Source organism: Falco biarmicus, chromosome 1 (assembly GCF_023638135.1).
Source record: "Falco biarmicus isolate bFalBia1 chromosome 1, bFalBia1.pri, whole genome shotgun sequence".
Classification (NCBI taxonomy): Eukaryota; Metazoa; Chordata; class Aves; order Falconiformes; family Falconidae; genus Falco; species Falco biarmicus.
The window spans coordinates 112,468,872-112,491,410 of NC_079288.1; the positions used below are offsets into that span (position 1 = coordinate 112,468,872).

At 38.0% G+C, this 22,539-nt stretch overlaps 1 protein-coding gene across 1 annotated transcript in view; it reads left to right on the forward strand.

Moving 5' to 3' along the window:
- The first annotated feature begins 2,373 nt into the window (after positions 1 to 2,373).
- Positions 2,374 to 22,539, forward strand: part of TTC29 (tetratricopeptide repeat domain 29) — a 213,923-nt gene continuing 193,757 nt past the window's right edge. Inside the window, exon 1 of the mRNA XM_056326730.1 lies at positions 2,374 to 2,657. The gene's annotated coding sequence lies outside the window, so the exon portion shown is untranslated. The remainder of the gene's footprint in view (positions 2,658 to 22,539) is intronic.

A 22,539-nucleotide genomic window follows, 5' to 3' on the forward strand; every position in this document is an offset into this window, starting at 1 on the left:
ATGCATTTTCTCTAACATGACACTCCTATCAAATATAAACTTAACAAGGACTGATCTATATTCTGTACTCTTCAGATGTTATTACTGAATCTTCCTGCTGACTCTAGGCAAGAGTAATTGTGTTGCTCAAAACCAGACATGCGGTTGGTATTGCGTAGAAAAGGGAAACATCCTTTTGCCTATACTCAAGGTTTGTTTGTGGGACCAAGAAGCCCATAAAGAGTATATGTCTGAGTACATCTATATATAGGACTCATACTCTCATACTTCTAACTCTTCTGACATAAACATACAGACATATAAATGCTACCGTCTTTCTCTGCGAGATGCAAACTGATTTCTAATATATGTACCCTTTTAAACACCGAGAACATGTTAAGGAAAGAAAAGAACATTCATTTGCAGGTAAACATAAATAGTAAAGCAGAAATAATAATTCCACATTTTTTCTATTTTTACATTAAATTCACTTTATCTTTCATTCCCTCTCTCGTTTTCTGTCTCCAAACATTCCTGTGACTTGTTTTTTCACTAGCTTAATAGAAAAGGTAATCCAGCTTTCTAAAAATGGAAGGCAACCTTTTGTTCCATAGAAATATGATTCAGAGGAATTTCCATGCAGTTTTATGAAGGCAACAGGAAGAAAAGACAGCAAGCAAAACTTTTTATCATCTTCATAACAAAAATAAGACTAAACAACAAGACTTCGATAATTTGTAATCTGGTAGTGGCGTATATAATTTTGAAACACTTTTATGAGACTTTCTTTAAAAGGCTGTTTACATCAGATAAAAATTTCTTTTTAGAACTTGGTCTTGCTTTATCTTTAACCTAATGCAATGTTTATGGAGAAAACATCAACTTTTAAAGCAAAATAAGTGGTTTTGTTTAAGGTGCTGTTTAAAAAAGTAGTATCTGGACAAGTTTCATTTTGTTTCTTAATTTCTCTGCTGGAAAATGTAAGACTTAACCAGCTAAAATGTACTGACTGTAACCAGCTTTACTAAAGCTGTTCTGTTTCTCTATCCACTATTTTTTATGCCACTTTCATAAAAAAAGAGAGCGAGCCCCACTAAGTTGTTGCCTTAAGATGGAAACAATAGGAGGGACTGCCATGTAGAAGATAAAAATGTGATTTCAATTAGTTTAGAGGATAAACACAGATAAAAGCACAGTGAGCAGGAGACTAATATCCTTGGCAGAGGAAGGAGATGTAATCTGCATGGTCTATTGCTGTAGCAGTTCTTCATTGCAATAAGTACTTAAGTTCAAATACTGTTTTTTAGAATAATTCAGTTAATGAGAGTTTCTGAAAACAGTCTAGGAGTAACAGTTCAAAGAATCAAGACCTTTTTTCACAGATTTCTCAGACTTGGAAGTAAATATAGTCCATCTGACATGAATAGAAATGAACACTGTTATTCTTATGCTCCTAATTTGGTGATGCATTTGAGTATTTTCCTGCATCTAAGGATGTGTTTGAACACTACATTGAGGAAGACATATAAGCGTGTGAATACCTTGACTGACAAGAATGATGCATTGTTTGAGTTGTGTTATCAAAGGACCTTGAACTGACATCTCTTCTGTCCCCTGCTTTCATGCACCTTGTTCGATTTGCATGGAAATTCAGGGTGTTAGCGATAATAAACATTTTCCTAGCTTTCCTGTAGAGCATAGGGGTACAGTTTCTGAGATTTTTCTGAGAATTTGAACATAAAATATCTCTTTTGCGGGAACCTGAGATGCCACATTCTACTTTGCTGTCTGTCTCTGTGTTATTTTGGTGCAGTAAGTCTTGTGTTTACTTCAGTGCTCTGTTAAGTGTTTCATGGCCTGATGTGAACTGAATATCCGGTGGGCAGTTCTGCTGTAGGCTTCCATAATACGGCTGGCTGTGGTTACAGGGCAGTTGAATTGGTGACCAATGTGAAGGCCTATGTCCTTATGTTACACCTTTATATTTTCCCTTCCCTCTCCATGCATTCTCTTTCTAATTTCCTCTGTTTCTTCTGTGGTTTTTTTTTTTCCTTCAGGAAGCTTTTCTATTCACTATATATTTAGTATTTGCATTTTTTTTCTCAGACCTCTGTTAATCTTAACAGATGCATCAAAGGGAAAGTAAATATTTTTATTTCTAGTACTCTATTTTATTTCTAGTACTTTATTACTAAACTCCTCTCCTCTTTCTTATTTGTAATCCTTGGCTTTTGATTCCATCTTCTTTTCTCTCTATCCCATATTCTATAATCTAATCTTTATTTTCCTTCTCTACTTCTCCTCCTCTTTCTTTACTTATAGTTGTTCGTGTAGTAGGGTGGTTTTGGTTTTCTTCTTCCAAAAATATTGAATAGATCTATTTCTCTTTTTCTGAGTCATTCAAGCCTGAAAAAGCATTTGTTTTATATTTTAGGCTCAGTAATCCTTCTCCACTCAGGATTATAGAGGCATGAGGTGGAGCCTTGTACTTCTGGGAAAGTATATATAGTTGTTGGCATTTGCCCACTCTGAAGAAGGAGGACCTGCACTCAAAGAAAAAAGAAAAAATCCAAAGTGAAGAATCCTAGAGGAGCCCCCTTGAGAGCTGAAAACCGCCCTTCCCTAATGTGAAAAACAGATCATTTACACCGTTTCCAACAGATCAGAATTGCTGTAAGGTAAGCCTCGCTTATAGCTAATGTAAGTGGTTTGGTCTGTTTGTAACTGAATTTCAAAGCTGTGTACTGAAAGGGAAAGTGAAGTTACAAAAGTAGTGTGTCTGCTTAGAAAGGAAGTGCACTCTGACATACACAGAGCTTGGCTTCAGTCTGATAGGTCTGCATGCTTTCCCTGCAAATCGAAGTGCTCGGTCATTAACACAGTGAGTCACAGTAATGTGTTATGATCTGATCTGGCATTTATAAGGAAATAGAGTGTCTAGCCTTGGATACCTCTCCTACAGGTCATTTGTCCTGGTGGTAAAGAGAGTGCTTGTTCCCAAGAGAAAGCAAAGCTGCCCGTTATGGCAGCTCACACCCTGGAAAAGGCAACTGATTTCAGTGCATCTGTTTGTGATGTGCTCTCTAAACGGGGTCAGTGTTATAACTGGGAGGAGGGAGCAGTTTTAACCGTGAGTGAGTGCTCAGAGAAATGGTATAACTGACTCTGTCAAAGATGAATATAAAATGTAGACAAGCTGGCTTGTTTTATATTCACTTTTTTAAAAAAATACATATATAATGATTTGTTTCCTGGATCATTGATTTATATGTCAGACAGATGAAAAGCAAAATTTCTGTGATGCCTTTATCATTATTCTGACAAGGACTGCTTTTAAGTTAAAGACTGATAAAGAATGCCAACTTTTGACATTACTAGAACAGCCCTATCAGCTTTAATTTTCTTTTGTTTTCTTCTTGTCAAAGAAAGGCTATTAGAGAGAAATTATGATCTCAAACTGGTTAATGTATTGATGTGCATTTTTTTCCCATAAATTGCTTAGCCAATTTATAAAGCATTATATAATCTCATTGAGACACAACCTACAGAAGGTAGAAATTGCAAATATGGAACATCATCAGTCTTTAGGCCAGAGGTTCTCAAACCACTGGAAGACCATGGGTGAGTTGTCCACAGCTGAACCCTTGTGTCATATTGCACAGTTAAATGTATGAACCCATTTGTTCTGTTTGACTGTACTTTTGTATGCACAGTTTTCTTAGCATGCTAGAGACCGCTAGAGTGTGCTCAATTATAAGTCTGATAGGAAGCACACGTAGTGGTGCTTAGGGAGTGTTCAAGGTTGCTGAAAGTTTATTTTTTTCCACTAAATTAGGGAGCTAGTGCTCTTGTCATTATAGATCAAAGTTGATTGACCTCATACCATTAGCATCAGTATAGTTACAGCACGGAGTTCATACAGAAAGCTGGAGAATTTAAAACTGGAAAGTTTCATTTTGACCAGTCTCTGTGTGTATGCTGCAGTTTCATACTTCAGGTAAGGAGTAGCTGTGCAGATTATGAAGATTTCATGTAAACGTTTGTTGCCTCAGATCACACTCAGGCTCCAATATATTCTGATTCAAACCAGTCTTTACTCTTCTCCCTCTTTCTTTTCTCTGATTTTCTTCTTTCTACCAATTTACGAGTTTGATGAGTGTTCAGCCACGGTGTTTTCTATAAAACGTAATTGACAGCTAATAACAAGTTGCACCTCTTTAGCCTGCCATAGTCGTTGTTTTCAAAGCCTTTATAAACATTAGCTGAATCAACCATCGCCCAATCAAGTAGGCCAGTATTATTCATGTATTTTGACAAGTAAAAACTAAACTAGAAAACAAAATCAGATAGTTTCTTTGCAACCACAAGACTGTGCAAAAGCCAAGACAAGAACATGTATCTTCTGACATCTATTCCTATGCACAGCTATACATTATTGGGGTTTTTTTTCCAAATATGTATATGATTATGATTAAAGGGTTATGATTAACATACTTTCGGGAATAGATGACATAACTTATTTATATTTATACTAGAAGATTTCAAATGTAAAAAAATGTAAAAAAAATCCTGAGTATCTTATAATAGGACTGACACAAACAGAGTACACTAAAGGAGTTTCTCCCTGCAGCTCAGCTGGATGTTAGCACAGATGTATAAGGCAATATGTGAAGTGAAAGAGAGAAACAAAGAACTAGAGAGAGAGGTGAGAAGGTGCTGATAAAATCAGCAGAAAATATAGAGAATGACAGAAAAAAAGAAGGAGGAAAAAAACTGGAAGAAAGATAAGTCAGACTGGACTTATTCATACCCAAGACTAAATTGTATGTTACAAATACTATGTACAGGATGTAATAATTGGACATTATTTAGTAAAATATACATATATCTTGCATATACAACCTAGAAGGGCACAAGTTTGAAATAGAAATAAAAATCGTATTTCCTGTCACAATATGTAAAGAGGCTGCTGTCAGTCAGTCTTGTCTATGTTTAATGCATAATGGTAAGGGAATAGAAATATTCTGTATGTTTCAGTATAGTGATGTCATGTATCAGTGTGTATCATACCTTATCATATATCTGTGTGTTACCAGTGAAAAGAAAAATATTTGGAGAGAAATTCTTAATTCACCAGTGAATAGTAGCATCTCAGTGGAAGGGCAGAGCCCCAAAATGACAATACCAGGCAGAGAGTTATTGTGAATTAAATCACCCTTTCTTTTCTTGTAGTGTCTGTGTTTGCAGTATCCTCTTTCAAGGGTTTGGTATCACAGAATAACTGTTCGTCTTTAGTCAGTTTCTGCACCAGTGATTCCATCTGCTGGGGATTCAATTGATTTTTCACATCTCAGCATAAGAAGGCCCAGACTGTGCCCTGTTGCCTGTGAGTGTGTGGTGGCACCAGCAGTAAGGAATGTCAAGGCAAATGCTTTTAGGGCAAGAGCAATGGTGATGAAAATACCACAGAGAGCTTTAAGGTTTCATGGAGCTGCAAACATTTTCTTATCTGAGCAGCTCAAAATGTGGATTTCATATGGCAAGAGGCTTTGTCCTATAGCATCCTGCCTTCTTATTCATGTTTTAAAAGAAAAGATGTGTTACTGTTCCTTATGTTGAAGCAACATTTATTTCCTTTTACATTTGGATTTAATCCTCAACTCTTTAAGCATAAAATTAATGTTCTTTTCCTAATTCTATTAAAAGATACTCTGGGAAGTATCTCGCTTCCCGGAAGAGGAGAAGGTTAGGGGTAGGTGTGGGAGCAAGGGGATTGATGCTATGTTGGCTGAGATTTTACCTTCCTAATGTATTGTGCCACCAGGCAATATATTTATATTAACTTGCTGTGAGGGCACTTAAAACTTCTGAACAGACTGAGAAGAATAATAAATTCTCCCTGGGCCCTTGCTGCTCTGTTTTGCACATCTCCAGTCTTATGTTTTCCTAAATGAAATGGTAACAGACAGAGGCCAATGGGACTGTAGTGGCAAAATAAGTTCATAGAGAAGCATAGTCCTGGAGTATGAAGCCCACTGCAGGGACTGGGGGTGGATTACTTTATGAGTTTTCCCTAATGGTAGATGTAATCCCTGTGCTGGCCATGTGATAAAGTAAAATGTTGTAAACATTTCTTGCTCTTATATGGTGTTCCCATAAAATGAGCCCTCATTTTTGTTTAGTTCACTTGAAGCTCATGAGAACCTGACTTGGTCTTTGAGAACGTAGATTCAGATCTTTTCACCTGAATCCTGACAAATCAGGGTGTGATGCCTTTATGAAGGTATGACAGTGCTTTGCCTCTGTGATGCATGTAGGAATTGTTTTTTTCCCTCAAAGAAGGAATTTACAGGAAAGAGCTTCCTAGGTTGACAGCAGACGTGACTGGTAAAACAAGCTCTAAACTAGGAAGGTGGGAAAGAATGCTGCTAAAACTTGCTAAACACTTAAAGCCTTCTACAGACAGTAAAAGGGAAAGAGGTGTAATTGCATGAGGATGAAATTAAGAAAAACATGATAATGGTAAATGAAAGGATGCATCAAGTACACTGGCTGCATCACTGGAACTGGCTGTTGCTCTTACTGCTGGAAGCCTGGATACCAAACCAAATCTTGTAGTAGTGATAGAAATATGGTAGCCATTATATGCTCTGGATTAAGGAGTTGAAATGTATAAATGGATTAGGAAAGTGAGAAACTTAAACATGGGCAGTGAGATGGCATTGTCAGTGAAATAAAAAATGGGACCACTGGGAAGAGGGATGTTGAGAAAGATCCAAGGTTCAGAGCTGGATAATGATATCCGTTTTGTGAGGTAGGGCGGGGGGCAGAAAGTAGTGGAATTTATGTGATCAGGAAGACTTTAACTTTCCCAGATGAAGGCACAAAAAATTAAAAAACTGGACATTTGAATACTGTGACTTTTTTCCCCAAATTTATTTTCCAGTAAAGTCAGGTCTCAGATATTCTTGGAAGTGAATGAAGATAGATATTTTTTGTACCGAACATTCAGTGAACCAGCAAAAAACAATGATGTGTTATGCTTAGTTTCACTGAACAGCAAGATCTAAAGGGGCTGGACATAAAAACTGATCTTAGAACAGATTCATTTTTGTCCAGTTCTCTTTCTGGAAAAAGTAAAACAAATCTGTATTTTTGGAGCCTTAGAAAGGCAAACTGAAAAACTTTAGTGAGGATATTTAGTGAGTACTGGGAAGCTTACATATTTAACATGGAGGAGGCATATAACAACTTTGATCAAAAAAGTTTTAGCAGCAAGCAGCTGAATACTAGTAGGAAGAGTGTAGAACTTCCCCAGAATGATAGTTATCTGAAACTGCTTGTTAAAAGTAAGAAGAGAACCCATAAGTAATGCAAAAGGGGATTGATTAGGAGGAAGAATTATGCCCTGGAGGTTAAAAGGTACAGAACTGAAGCAAGAATGGCCAAAAGCTGTATTAAACCAGACTTTACTAGTCATTTCAGTTCCCTGCAGAGCTCTTCAGCTTTGCAAACAAAAATTGCACAAGGAGGAAAAATTCTCATCCTATGTCTTTTCCAAGGAGCATGCACACACTAAGTAGGGGGATGTGTGATGGCTTTGAACAACTGGTCAGGAAAACCCACCTCATACACCTGAGAGCATGTTCATTGTTATTGAGAAGTGCTGAAACAGGGGCTACAGCCCCACTTCCTCGTGCTTTCTACCTTTGCCAAAATCAGTGCCACAAGAACCTCTTCAGGGGGCTGCTTCTATTTCCTGGTAGAATACAGTGAACAAAGAGCTTAACGTAAGCCCTCTAGCTTGCCATTCAAGAGAGCTAGGCTAAATGGGACTTGTATGTGGCATTACATTTAGTACCATGGCAGAGAGAAAAAGTCTTCAGAAAAAGGCAAGACAAGAGAAGACTCATGTCTATAGGACTCCTAGCTCTTTTAGTGTCCCATTTGGATGGTATGTAATAAGTTCAGGAGGAATTTACGGGGCGGGGGGGGGGGGGGGGGGAAGTAAATGGTCTCGGAGTCAACAAAGATGAGTGTACTTCGGTAGAATTCATTTCAATCTCAGTATTGTTAAGAAAATCAGTGGTCATTTGACATTTTGCTTTTAATCTGTCTGGGATTTAGTTCTCCATCTATAAAATGGGAATAATAATTTTTTTCTGCTGGTGGAGGCTGTGTATGTGAAAATACATGCATGCTTATTGTAAAGCACGATAAAACTGGTAACATAAGTCAATAATTTTATTCTTAGTGCAGAAATGTGGAGTGTGTGAGAACAAGGTTTGCAATGATCCATTCACTAAACATTTACATTTACATTTAATATGTAAACGTTTGTTGAATAAGGCAGCCATTTCGTAGGGAGAAAAAAAAGGAAGCAGTAATGATGTTTATACTATTCTGGTGTTTCGTGGAGAAACTGAAGGTTGTACAAATAACCTTAAGATCACCATTTCCTTTCTTTTTTAAGTATTTTTGTCAGTTTGTGAATGATTGATTTGGCAATCTTTATGTACTTCAGACTTATTTTAGTGTATCGTATATATATATGCGCACTTATGGAAAGACATAGAGTTGTATTATGTATGTATATAACAGAAAAAAAGTTATTACCTTTAGGGTAGGAATAGTCTTGTGTTACGGCCTCTTACACAAATACAGCACAACCAGTGAGCTCTCAACTGGTGAAATAATCACAGTAAGCCATTGAAGAAGCCATTCGTAGACTGAGATTAACATTGTGCCTAAAGGAAGAAAATTATGCATGGAACGTCAAAAGTCATGAATGCCCTAGAAATGAATGCTACTGGGATCAGCAGGTTAGGGCTTGGGTTTACCTCCTGCCACAAAATCCTACAGAATGACCCAGCAAGAGTTCCACACAGATGAGATTGCTGCATGTAAAAATGCATGCCCACCCCTACACTCGCTTTTTCATACGCAGACACATTTGTGAGGGGTTGCAGGAGGGAGGCTGGCAGGTGGACCTCATTGTTGACCATTAATAGCATTTCACTGCTAAAAATCCTAATTGCAGTTTCAAGAAAGAAGTTTGACTGAAATACTGTTTTAGGTGCATTCATACCACCCAGTGCAGTGTGTCAACATGCGACAGTACCATTCCCTCCACCAAGGACTGGGGAGAAAAGAGTCATTCAAACTAAAGTCAGTCTTTAATCAAAGTTTCACTGGACTCAGTGTAAAATTGTCTTAAGTGAAGCCTGGGGGTGCCAGATGGTACACTTTTGGGGCTGTGTGGTATTCATCTCCATAGGGGCCTTCTGAGTGTGAGTCTTATGGATATGGGCACAGATAATTGTTATTGCAATTACTCTAAGACAGTAATGAAAGCATTACTTTAAAATTTCAATATTTTATGCTACAGTATTCAAGTAAGCATATTGCAAATTCTGGTTAAGGGAAAACAGTAAAGTTAATCAGCTGCAGGCTTTGATAAACAATGAGCAAAAGGAGAAGTTTCTACTATTTATAGTTCATATTATTTCTATAACATTGTACAACAGTATCTTCATGTTTGCCTTACTCTGCTGGGTGTATACATCAAGTTTACAGCATGATGGTGAATTCACTTTGGCAGCTTACTGGCTTCTGTGATATAAGTGCAGTTTCCTCTGCACTGGTTCTTCTGTCTATAATGTAGCTTTTGTTGATCATTGAAAAGGAATATTGGATTAAAGTGAACTAGAAGTATAAAATGTGCTTTCTAAACAATACTATTTCAGCAATACTGCTCATAATGTTCAAGCATGGAGTCAGGAGTTTGGTTTTGTTTCTTTTTTTTTTTTTTACAAAAATGATAAGCTGCGGAAATGATTGTGAAAATATCATAGACATCTGTAGTTCAGCCCTTCTTTAGCTCCTGTTCCTCTGAGGTTCATACAAAATTTGACTGTTTTTCCCCCCCTTTATTCTCTACCTTTAAATATTGTAAATCAAACAGTCAACACATTCAAAACATATCAGTTCTTTGAATCCTTCTGGAAGACTCCCTACTGTGCGCTCTGAATTTTTAAGCTTTCCAGCATCTTGTATGACAAGTATGTTTTCTTCCAGTGGACATGTGTAATGCACAGTCTGTCAACTTTTTCCCCACTCTGTTGCTCAGAACGAGCTTCAGAATTCCTATATCAACTCATTTTTGATAGCTTGAAGTGTTCAGGTCTTTCTCAATGAATCCTGTAACCATAATTCTTGCACTGGAAGAATAAATACAAATCGTGGTAGCCCCTTGGTCAATCTTTCCTCTTGTTCAGCTTTGCTTGCAGGCTGGAGCCACCAAGGCAGTGTTTTTGTTTGTCTTGCTCTGTGTGCTCCCTCTAGTGATCCAACAGCGTAAAACATTTCCTTCTGAGGGGGGAGAGCTGGAATTTCCCAGGTGGCTCACAAAACGTTTAATGAAGTGTGTAGCACAACCATTTCATTACAACATATTGTGTACTTTTGCCTTTAATAACTGCATTCCTCATCCAAGAATTCTCTATAGCTTTCAAAAATGAATTACAGTGGTATTATTTTTCTCAGAATATATTTTTCCATGACAAGAATAGCACTTTCCTAAACTATTGTATTTATTAGCAACCTGTTACCCTCTGACACTACTGTCATTTTCATCAGCCTTGATAAAGTGAGTGATTTCAAAGCTCTTTAAAAATTATTAAAACAGTTGTATTTTATTGGTTGGTTTTTTTTCAAACTATCCATGAAGCAAGAAAATAAATGTGTAAAAAAATTAGAATTTTTATTCTGATTTGATGGCAGTCAAAAAATCAGACTAGCCTAAGGGTGAAAAAATTTTCCGTGGTGGGACAGAGGAATTGTACTGTCCTGATGAAGAACAGGCTGACTTAAAAGGTTTTCTCCATCTCTGAGCCAAAGTATGAAGCTCGGGGCACCTATTCCTAGGTGACTACTGCTTCAGCTTCAGGAAGAGCTGCAGCACTTGCTGACAGTTTAGAGGCATTGAATCTGTAGAAACAGAGGCCCATGTGCAATTTCTTGCTTCTTCACTACTTTGCTCCTTCATTGCTTTTGCACTTGCCTGTTGTCTACTGCTTTTTCTCTTGTCCACTGAGGATGTGAAGATATGTATCAAGATTATATATAGATAGGGCAGAAGATTGAATGCTTGCTTTCTACAATGACAGGTGAATTTTACCCTGTTAGAGGGATATAATGATGGCATAAGGGAATCTATTCCTTCAAAATGCAAAAAAAGGAGAGCGTAATTAATACTTTGACTCCCTGTACGTTACAGTACCTCTGCTTAAATAATACTTCTTAATTTATTAAACCAGTTTTTTGACAACAGCATAGTTACTGGTTGACAGAGCTGTGAATTAGTTACCAATGGCACCTTTTAGCTAGGCTGAGGAATTAAGAGGCAGAGACTGAACTTCCTTTTGATCCAGAAGTCATGTTTCTGAAATATGCTCTTACATCTTTGGAGAAATCACATGTAACCTAGTTGCTGTGGACAGGGATACGATGCAAGCTCCTTCCAAAGAGGTCCTTTCAGTATGATTGTTCAATGCCCTGTAATAAGTATCATTATAGAAAGCTTCATCCATTGTGTAATTCAAAGAAGTTAGAAGAGTTGCAATTAAAATAATTTCATTTCTTATATATTTGCATAAAAGTATTAGAACAAAATATGTATTTTTTTAAACTGTGGCTTTATTCCCCATATCACTGTCCTTGGAGCATCACAGACTTGGGTTTCTTGTTCAGTTCTTGACAGATATTTGAAAGGGACACTTCTGCTGTAAGCACAGCAGCAGCTGCACCTACAGCTCAGCCTCCCTGATTTATAATGCGAGTGTCTTCCTATTTGTTACAGCCATATTCTGCCCTTTTTGAACAAACTTTATCTTCCTGTGAACTTCAGCAAATTCTGAGACTGCATACAGCAGCCCTAGTCATGTGCAGGTGTCAACATTTTAATAAGTGTTTGTTTATTCACAAAGTACACTACATATGGCATCCAATTCTTCTGGTGCTGGTTGAGCATTTCTCAAATGATGGGTACAGGATCGGGCCCTTAATTTACCAGCAACCAGGGCATTTAAATGAACTATGCCTTGGACAGCAGATTGGATGAGCTGTTCACATGGAATTTTGCTTGATGTGCTAAGTATCTCTGATAGGTCCAAGCAGTATTAAATCTGCTGTGCATGTGTGATTAATCTGTGCATGCACAGTGAATCTTACTGGCCCAGATAAAAAAGTGCTATGTAATTATTTCATTAGCAGCCAGCAATTCTACACTGAAACTAATCTATGTAGTAAAAGCAATCTGCAATTAGCCTGACAGCAAACTGTCCATTGCTGTTGTATGTTAATGTATCCATACTTTCTGCTGAAGTCACTCTCATTTAATTCATTCCTGTAATTGAAGGGGGGGTAAAAAAGCCAAACAACACCTTAGAAAATTTCCTATAATGAAGAATCAAGGAATTATGTCAAGCAAATAGCAAATGAAAGAAACAAACTGTGGAGATTGGCTTCCTTGTGCAAGACAGAGAGAAAGGGGATATAAAACCACTGGAGGATTCCAGGTCTACCAAAAATTGTGAACTTGCTGAATGGATTGTTCACATCGGCTAGAGATGAATAGGTAGAAACCCTGGCAAACAGTGGCTTCTTCTCATGCAGGGATGGAGGTAACAGGGCTGAAAGAGACTTTTGTAAAGTTCTAACAAAGGTGACAGTGTAGATAAGATCTGTACATACTGAGTTTTTCTACTAGTTTGCCTGAGTCCTTCATAAAAAAAAGAAAAACCACCATAACAACAAAAACCACAGCGGTTTGTGGATATCAAATAAAACCAGCCCACCGAACAAGAAAACTGCAGAAATCCAACTGAAGGCTGTGGGATTCACCAAGAGGCTGATGGAGGGGAAACCTGACCCAGGAGGAAGACTTACTAGCAGAACCAATACAGATCTGAGCATGGCTTCCCTATACTCATGACACAGGTACTCAAGGCTGCTTTTTTTTTTTTTTTTTTTTTTTGCTTTATTCCCTAACCCCCCCACCCCATGGAATTGTACCTTTGATTTCCCTTCCCCTGTATTAAATTGGGCAATAGCTACTTTGTCTACACTGCTGTTCATTTGGGCAGAATTTTGACATTTGTTACTCTGCTTTTAGCATCCCTAATGCTTTTCCAGAAGTGGTTGCCACTCCTCTGCAAATCATAAGGTAACTAATACTGAATCTTCTTCCCTCACTTGCAAGCTTAGTCCAGAGAAGTTTTAGTGGAAGCTGAATTTGTTGAGAATGCAAAGCCAATGCTTCCATATATTTTAAGTAAGATAAAGGCAAATTTCTGTTTTAATGTAAATGTAACCTCACCTCCACCCCTCGTCCCAAACCCCAAAACCAGCAAAGAATAACGCAACAGAGGGGTTGATCTTAAGAGTTACATCAGTCAAATAGTGCTCCAAAGCAAGGGAGCAGCTCAAATACAATTTTAGCACCTCTGCCTTTCAGAACTCAGTTGGATGTAATGTCGACATCAAGGAACTGACAGAATGAAGCTAACTGGTGTGAAAAAACCCACTCCTTCTGAAGAAGCTTCTAAATACCAGTTGTCTAAATCTATTGATAAGCAGGGATGCATTATTAATGAGGCCTGCAGCCTGCCTAGTGCTGCTTAGATGGTTCAAGCATTTAGTAGGAAATATTTCTGTGAAGTGCTGCATGGAATAATGACAGTGTCTGTCTTAAATCGAACAAATGACTGTAGCAAGCTCTGGGGAGGCTCAGAGCAAGCAGATGCTTTCCAAGTGAGAGGCAGTGGGTACCACCTGCTGTAAGCAGGCAGGCAGGAACAGTCCACTAAATATTGACTTGTTAATAATTCACGACAACAGGAACCCCTAGCTCTTCAAGCATGGCACTGCCCCTTCATCATGTGGCTTTTCATCACCCTAATGAGCTACTTGAAGAATCAGACACTGAAATGTCTTGCAGATATTCCCTAAAGACTAGGACTCAGGCTGCTGTAATTCTGAATAAGTTGGCAGTGGTACACAAAAAAAACCAAGAGATTTTTAAAAATGGAAGGATCAGTGCTTTAGTTAAATACTGCTGTTTGCTGCACAGTGCTGCGCAGTGACTCAGTCTGCAGTTTCTACAGCTCCTGGGGCAGAATGTCTGTCTTTTATGACATTTCTATGCCTAAAAATAATTGACATGCCAGTTTATTACAGATGTATTGAAAGTTTTATTTGCAACAAGAAAAAGAGCTCTGAAAATCTACAACAGATTAATCGCAACTGTAATTCTCAATTAATACTTTCTAAAAGGGATCTTAGTTATGTGATTAGTATGTGTTTGGGACCCTCCACATTTCCTACCTTCATCATGGATGTTAAATTAGCATTTGCGAATGAATACACTTCAACTGAAATAATTGAAACTGAATAACTAACTCATTGGCAATGAATAACCCTACAAAAGTTAGCAAAGCTTCTATGCAGACTTCATTGACTTCCTGGTTTACTATCAACATCAGCAGTTTTTTCTGCTTGAACACTGCAGCTTTATGATAAAGTGCAGGAGCTCCTCTATTTATATCCTGATGTATATGTATCCTGGTGATTGTCACTTTTGCTTCTCTTTAAAGATGCAACCTTAACAGAACCTTCCCATTCGTTCCCCATTTTTTTGATTGATATTTTTTCTTCCCCAAATATATATTTTTTATTTATTTTGGAATGTTAAAGTAATATTCTATTATGAGTTATTTCTTGTTTGCATGATTTTCCCAGCTGTCAGTTATCACTCAGCTACCTGACTTCTTTGCAAACTTCACAGCATATTTTGCTGCACTTAATCAACTTGACTAGGCTTCACTTTGTGAACGGTCTTGATAATACCAAATGGAATTTAGTAGACTGTTTATAAAGCAAGTGGTTATCTATACTGAGGAACTTAAAATTACAGCAGATTCATTAGTGTTGCTACAAAGAGAGTGCTTCCTTCGTGCCATAATGAGTGCAAGTGTTTTGCGACTCTCTAGCACTGAGCACAAGACTTTATTTAAAAGAGTCATGAGTGTGTGTGACTTTCTCTGCTGCATTGTTGAGCTTCTGCTTACAGACTTCCAGTTTTTTGTCATCTGTACACATTAAAAATATTTGGATTTGTCAGGACTTAGAAAATTATCTGGGCTTCCTTACTGAGGTAATTGAAGTTGCCTCCGCACCTCCACAAATTTTATGCTTTTTTCTCTCATTTGTGGTGTTGTAACAACTTAGCAATCTATACTGTTCATTCCATGGCAGCTGGTCCATACTGGACAACCTGGAAGTGATGTGTGTGAAATCACTCTTTAAAGAAACCCCTGGAATTTAGAACTGCAAACTTTAGTCTTTTCCCAGTTATTGGTTGTTTTTTTTCTTGAGGTCAATAGGATAGAAAATATCTTCTAATTTATTCTAATAAATGATTCTATATCTTTTAATTTATATCTAATTAGGATAAGAATATTTGGGGGTTATTTCAAGTAAAGCTAACAGGTATCTAGAAATGTAGTCTTTAAGGCATTTCTCTTTCCTTTGCCTAGGACACTATTCTATATTGTAACTGTAGCAGTTTGTTTCTGTTTCCTTCATTTGTATCATTCTTCTAGATTATCTTCTCTGCTTCTCAGCTGCAACTATTGCAGAAATAACTATGATAATGTCCATGCATCATAAATGGTATAGGGAAGTAAGAGAAGTATACTCTGCAAAAGTAAATTTGACAAAACAGCTACAGATTGTGGCAAGGGTTTGTTGTCCCGCCCATCCCTCTTTTGAGATGGTGACTAGGCAGGTGTCTTCAGCACTGCTGATCCAGTTACTCCTGGCAAATGCTCATCTCCAGCTATTTGACAGTTACAGCACTGGTTTTCCTGCATTGTTTTCCTGACTTGTTCAGCATTTCTCCCTGAATGAGGACTTCAGTGTGAGCAGTGCTTCTCTGTTGTCCTTACTGCCATATATGCAGCTGTCATTGCAATACTGATGCAAATATTACCTTTCTGCCTCCCCCAAAATACAATTGCTTCTGCCACACAGAATTGCTGCGCTTTGTATGCAAGGTAGAAGCAATGTGATCTGTTACTGAAGTATTTTTTTTGCTTAGACAAAACCCTGTTTTATGATAGGTCAGTTGTATGGTCAGACATTTTTGCTAGAGCATATAATTTCTTCTGCAGCTTAAAAATCTCTTTATCGTGATTGCTAGAAGATAGCCCATTAGCATTTCCTCATAGGTTTTAATTTATTGGCTACAACAGATTTGGGCCAGTGCTTAGTGTTGTTTGGTGAGGAAAAGTGAAGAGGCAGATGATCCTTGATCATGCAATTTTCCCCTCTAGTGAGTGGGTTTGCTGTATACACAAAACCATAGTGAGGAGTTTGAGTACAAACACAATTGTACCTGTAGTAGTGTAAGAACCGGCCTGTCCTGGTAAATGAAGAGTGCGCCTTAGTGGCTGAACTGGGATGCTTATCTCATCTGAAGCTGTCCTTTCATATATTTTTCAAGCTGTTAAGGAACAGACAGACATCTCATATTGCACTGTCATATAAGTTAGTTTTGGGACAAACTTGAAATGCCACACATTTGGACTGCCAAAGGGTCCTAGATGTTACTTTCTTCATTTTGCTAGTGGAGGTTGCTGGTACTTCCAAAAATGATTCATGTTCCCCAGTATGACTTCAGATAAGATACGGATAAAAAAAAGTCAAAACTTCTAATGAACACAGAAAAACAGAACCAGATGTGTATTTTTATTAAGTAGATAGCTGTACAATTTGTAGATACTGGCAGATGATAATGCTTATGCTTATCTACTTGCATGCCTGTTCATTTTGCATGCTGTCATGGTTTAACCCCAGCTGGCAACTAAGTACCATACAGCTGCTCACTCACTCCCCCCTACCCCACAGAGGGAGGGAGAGGAGATTTGGGAAAAAGGTAAAACTTGTGGAATGAGATAAGAACAATTTAATAATTAACATAAAATGTAATAATAACAACAACAATAATAATGAGAAGGGGAGAAGGGGAGAATAATGAGAGGGAGAAAGGAATAAATCCAAAAGGGAAAAACTCCAAGTGATGCACAATGCAATTGCTCACCACCCAGTGACTAATGCCCAGCCAGTCCCTTCCCTGAGCAGCAGTCAGAAGGCCCCGGCCAAACCCACCCCACAGTTTATACACTCAGCATAAAGTCATATGGTGTGGAACATCCCTTTGGCTAGTTCGGGCCAGCTGTTCTGGTTGTGTCCCCTCCCAATTTCTTGTGCCCCTCCAGCCCTCTTGCTGGCAGGGCCTGAGAAACTAAAAAGTCTTTGACTTAGTGTAAACATTACCCAACAACAACTGAAAACATCAGTGTGCTATCAACATCATTCTGATAGTAAATTCAAAGCACAGCATTGTAGTAGCCTCTGAAAAAAAATTAACTCTATCCCAGCTGAAACCAGGACACCTGCAGAATATGGGGATCTGATTCAAATTTTTTGGAGGTGGCCACAGGTGCTTATATTTTGCAATTTTAAAATTATTTACTTTATATTTGAAAAATAACCCAAGAAACTAAAAGCCAAGATCAGGGTCTTAGACTACAACAGAATGCAAGCAGATAGAGGTAGGTCACAGACCTGTGTAAGGAAGCGAGCTGGGTTGAGTTGGCGGCATTTCCAGCAGCTCATTTTCTTGGTGGGAGCCACTCTTGCCTTCCTGTTTGTAGTGTTCCTCAAGCTTGAGCCAACAGATAGGAATTATAGCCCAGCAGTAGGCTGCAATATACCTATTTTTTGCCCCACACTCTTTCTCCCCTCCTGACAGGAAGAGAGGTTGTGTTTTTTGTAATGACAAGGATGAATAATCACGGAGGTTCCATGGACAAATTGCACATTTAGTCATATTCAGCTCTGCTATCCAAAAAGAGAGATAAAATAGTTTGCAACAAATGAAAGTGTGGGAGACTGGGACAAAGATTGTCTGAGATACTGTGATAGTGGCAGAGAAGTGCCCCCCAAAGGAGACACTCCGAACTAAAACCATGTAGTGATTACAACCTTGGGTCAACGTTGCTGAGATGGGAGGCCATATATTGATATAAGTTGTACAGTTGAGTTGTCCGACTGAATATTTTTACTTTATGCTAATAAATGCAAACACAGGTGAGAAGCTGTGTGGTCTACCACAAATTCATCACTAACAGCATTTATTATTGGCAAAACTGGGTATGTGAGTAATGTGAATGAACATCTGGTTTTTGTAATGCAAAACTTGTGTTTGTATATGCTAATAAGAAGATAAGGTGAACCACCTGGCACCTGCAAATTGCTGTCTGAATATATCCTGCCTTTGCAGACAAGACAGCAAGCAAACCTGGGGAAGAAATTCTTAAGTCAGAGACTGAAAATTTGATCCCAAATTTTATTTTCAAATCGGTGTTATTTTCAAAGCATATGAGTACAAAGTGGCAACTACACGTTTGTCTTGCCTACAATGGTATTACTAAACATTGATCACTTTTCTGCTTTCTATATTAAATGTTAGGATAAACAGCAATCTGGTTTTCTCAGAATATTGCTACATGTTGTCAGATCCTGAGATGTCAACAGACTATGTGACGCTGTTGAGGAGTTATATGCATGCAGTTTGCCTGTTTCAATATGCTTCACTAGTAGAAGCAATAAATTGCCAATTCCTCACCAACACTGCCAAGTCGACAGGATTTAAGGAGGAGAACATAATAGTGTTATTCAAGAGTGCCTTTGATCATGGGAAGCTTAAGCTTTTGAAATATCTTGCAACTGGCTAGCTTAGAATGAAACTTTTAAAGGCTGCAAGGATCTTAAAGCCTTCAAAGGTGTGCTTTCTGTCAAAAATCACTGTGATTGCTCTGCTATGTAAGGCTTTGCAAACAGAAGAAATACTTGCCTTGTATGTCAACATTAGCATCTCTACGTGCCAGAAGTGCTGTCAGTAAATTAATTTTAAATGCCCATTGAGCTCTGTAGCCATTGGCCTAGTAGACCTGCCAGGGCCCCATCAGTGCAGCTACGAGGCAAGTATGTTAAGGCAGATGCTGCAAGGGTCTGGGAGTAAGCACGGCTGACAGAGAGGACTCCTTTCACCACTGGATAGCTATATGGAATCACAAACTGCATAGCCAGGAGTAACAGGGACATAATTAAGGTCGAAACAGGCATTTCTTAAAGTGTTTCACTGTGTTTTTAACCAAGCAGAAAATAAGGCCCTCATTTTCCAATAACTTTCATACGATCAGAAATAACACTCCAAAAAACTATCAAAACATCAGAGGAATCCCAACATACTCTTCACGGGCCTGAAAGGGAACAGAATAAAGTATGCCTTTTTATTAATTCAGACTTTTTCTGTGATTAAAATTGTAACTAGTTTTCCACCATAGAACCAATTTTGCTTCATCTGCAGTTACTCATGTGAGCACTTCTTTGACAAAGAAGAAAATTGTGGGGAATTCTGCATTGTGGGAGTGCATAGCGTTGCATCTCTGGTGACACTTACTGCTCTGTTGCAGACTACACCTGTCACTCCATTTTAAAAGCCTGTTCTGCCCTTCTTCACATCCTGATTGAATAGCACTATAGAATGCAATAGGTTAAGAATGCATATATTCAGTACCTCATCTTAAGCTGATCTCTTTTTTCTTTAATTTTATATCTAGAATCTCCAACTGCAAAACCAAAAATATCCTCAAAACTTAGGTCATTAGACATTGCAAATGTTTGTGCTGATTTTGCAAGAAGCTTGACTGGGGGGTTTTAACTGGAAGAAAACCCAGCTGTTCTATTATGGCAGCTGGAAGAACAGTCCACCCTGTTGATGTTGCCCATATCCTAGTCCTACAGGTGATTGTTCTATGGCTTTGGACATATCCCTTCCTCTCTCAGTCTTCCAGGTGTAGGGCCTCATTGAAGCTATTTTCATGGAATGAATTATGTAAGTTTAAATGCACACTAAGATGAGAATCTGATATGCTCTGTGAAGAAATGAATCACTAAGTGTGTTACACAGGGCTGCTGTAAGAACTCATTAGGTGGATGCTTTGAAAGGATGCTCTAGAGGAGCTAAATACTCTTGTATCATGAGCAGGGCTTTTTATACCTTATAGACAAAAGTACAGTATCGTACATCTGAATCTACACCAACCGCTCATGCTTAGTATCTATCAGAACACTTTTCTTTTTCTAAATAATATATTATTTCAGTTTGCATATGGGAATAATTTTTAAAATGTCAATTTTCTAACCAGGAAAGAAATAATCTTGTCTAGTAATACAACGGTGTAATAGCATGGTGCAGCATCCTTTGGAAAGTGAGATAGTGGTGTCACACAGTGTAAGACTGGCCCTGTCCCCATGAACATTGCTTTAGCAAATGCCTGTTCCATACTTAAGTCAAGAATGTCTTTTTATTGAAGCTTTTCCCACTATCCTTTTTTTTTGGTGGGAGCTTCTCAAATCTGACAGGGTGAAACAGCTAGAAACTTCTTAAGTATAATGTCCAGTTTTTAGTTTGGTGAGTACTCCAAACTTCTGATCTGTTCTCTCCCAACCTAACCCTCTTTTTTTAATTTTTTAAAATTTTTTTTTACTTTCTTAATGTCAGAGAGGCAAATATTGAAATTTTATCCCAATTATTTGGACTAGACAGATCTAGGCTATACAGAGAGTAAGAATAAAATGTCAGACCAAATTCTATCACTACAAGATATTAGTAATTGCAGATTACTTTAATAGACACTACCTATATTGTGGGCCAGGAAAATAATACCCAGAATTCCTGACCAATGCAGGTAAAATCATGGAGTTGGACAGATGCGGTCTCAATTAAGTTAGAATATTTATGTTGAAATTCACTTTTTTTATCATATTTGTTAAACAGTAAGTGCTCCTGGATCTGTCTTTATTCAAATAAGCAAAATGAAGCAAGGAAAGTTATGTGGTCCAAACCTCCTGGTACCTAGATGTTCTCTGTGAGAAACTTCACAGGACTGAGAGTCTTGCCTTGTGTGGCTTTGCAAGAGTGTGAAACAAGGAAAATATTGCAAGATACTACTGAGCCTACAAAGATGGACCTTCAGAATCTTTCTATCTTTGTATGCAGGCTAGCAGGCATATACAAATGTGAACTACAAAGAGAGCAGAAAGCTATTTCCACACAAGTATCTGTCAAAGGAGTAAGAGTGGAGAGCATGGTGCAGTGTAAGCATCATACAGAATGTGTTATGCATGGAAAAATAAATTTTGTCATCAGAGGTGTTACAGCTGTGGTGATCTAAAGACAGAAATGAAGCACAGCTTGTAGGAAGAAGTGGGTATCTTCAATTAAGTCTCCAGTACAGAAAAGCTTTCAGGTACATGGACCTCTTCCTCACACTTTGTTTACTTCTGTAAGGCACTGTAACAAGGTATATCCATTACCCACCCCACAAGGGCTGGAGCCCTGAGAGCTGCTGGCTACTGGGGAAGAGGCTTTTTTAGTGAGGCCACCTTGAATATAACAAAGCGCAGGAAACAGCAAATGGACAGGTGCAGGAGGCTTCCATGCAAAAGTAAACTGAACTCTGCACTTGGGAAGACGATATAAGCTGGGATGTATGCTTTATTAAGAATCCTCTTTTTTCCAATTTAAAAAATCTTAGGGGATGTCTCTTCACAGTGACTGTGTAGTGAATTGGTTAGACATTTTATCACCTGATAACCATGTTATGTTTTGGGTTGGGAAATGCTATTTCCTGTTCCAGAAAATTACTTTTATCTTTTGCAGTTACTAGTAAATCACTGCCTTACCATCAACTCCCCACTCTGGCTTTTAAACAGGGTATTAGTTACAAACTCCTTATAATGCAGAGGAAAACTTGCTGGCTCATAAAAACACATAAAGCACTTTTTTCAGGGTAAAGGAGGGAGAATATTTGTATTCTGAACTCCTATCAGTTTTGATAATTAGACATGAGATCATGTTTTGTGCATTCTATCTCCTTGTCTTTTCTTTTGTTCAGATTTTGCTCAGGACTGTCCCATTATTACAACCTTCAGAAGTGACTGGATGTTTCTTTCGTTGATCTGTTCTTTCTGAATGGTCTATTTTTAGTACTATTCTTCCTCATGAACAATTTTAGGTATTCAGTACTACCTTTCTTTATTAATACGCTGAGGAAAAAAGTTTTAACAGCAAAGGCAATTGGTCAGGAAGAACACAGCCATAGTATTTAACCTGATTCTGTGTTACATTTTAAAATATTTTTATCAGAAAAAGGACTCTTACTTCTTTTTTTCCCATCTTCCTTTTAAAGAACTAGTGCATTTTTAAGTATATCTTAAATAAGTTTGTAATTTTTGGCATCTTAAGGTGCCAGAGCAGAGAAATGAACCATAAATGAGAAACATCAAAAGTAACTTAGAGAGAATTTTTTTTTAATATTAAAGCGATGAATCGCAGGCCAAATTAACAAGTAAAGGAATCCGCCTATA